Source organism: Limulus polyphemus, unplaced genomic scaffold, assembly GCF_000517525.1.
Source record: "Limulus polyphemus unplaced genomic scaffold, Limulus_polyphemus-2.1.2 Scaffold3320, whole genome shotgun sequence".
Classification (NCBI taxonomy): Eukaryota; Metazoa; Arthropoda; class Merostomata; order Xiphosura; family Limulidae; genus Limulus; species Limulus polyphemus.
The window spans coordinates 109652-110538 of NW_013668930.1; positions in this window are offsets into that span (position 1 = coordinate 109652).

Sequence of the window (887 nt, forward strand, 5' to 3'; positions counted from 1 at the left end):
ACATATTTACACTATGATAAACATTTGTTCATTAAGTTTCGTCCTGGTAAATACAGGCTGAGGTAAAAATTTAGAAGTCAAACTGCTTTATAAGAACCTTGTGAGTTACGAGGTGTACAAGAAATATTCATTTATGTATTAAAGTATATCAGATTACGTATTGCCACTTACCAGACGCCCCCTAGTGGCACAGCGGTATGTCTGTGGACTTACAATGCTAGAAACCGGGTTTCAATACCCGTGGTGGGCAGAGCACAGATAGCCCATTAACAACAAACAAAGACAAAGATTGAATGAATTTAACTTATATTCTGTTTTTAAACTAATTTTACATATGGCAGATCACAAAGTACTGTAATTTATTGATCAATTTCAGAATCAGTTGAGATAAGTTGTTCTGTTTTGTTCTTTAGAGTAAATCCACGCACGTCGCTGTACCTTCAGTAATCTATGGTGTTCTGTCAATAGTAGCAGCCATTATGGTCTTCCTTCTTCCGGAAACATTTAACAGACAGCTTCCTGATACAATACTGGAGATAGAGAACCGAGAGAAGTAAGTGAGCTTCTAATCTTGATTTGTAAATAAACAATAACAGTGACAATAACGAATAATGAAAATTGAATATTTTTCAACATTTATAACTTTAGAACAAAAAATATGATGATCACTTTTTATATCGATTATCCCATTCAGGAATATTCATGATAAGTTTCTTCTGTCTGAGTTTGAGAACTTATAACACTAAACTAAAGAGTTAGATCCCTGTGGTGAACACAGCGCAGATAACAAATTGTGCGTTTAATAAAAGCAAAACAAAAATAAACAGTTATAAATTAATTACAATAGATACAATAACAACAAACTTTACAACAGAAAAACTCGTATT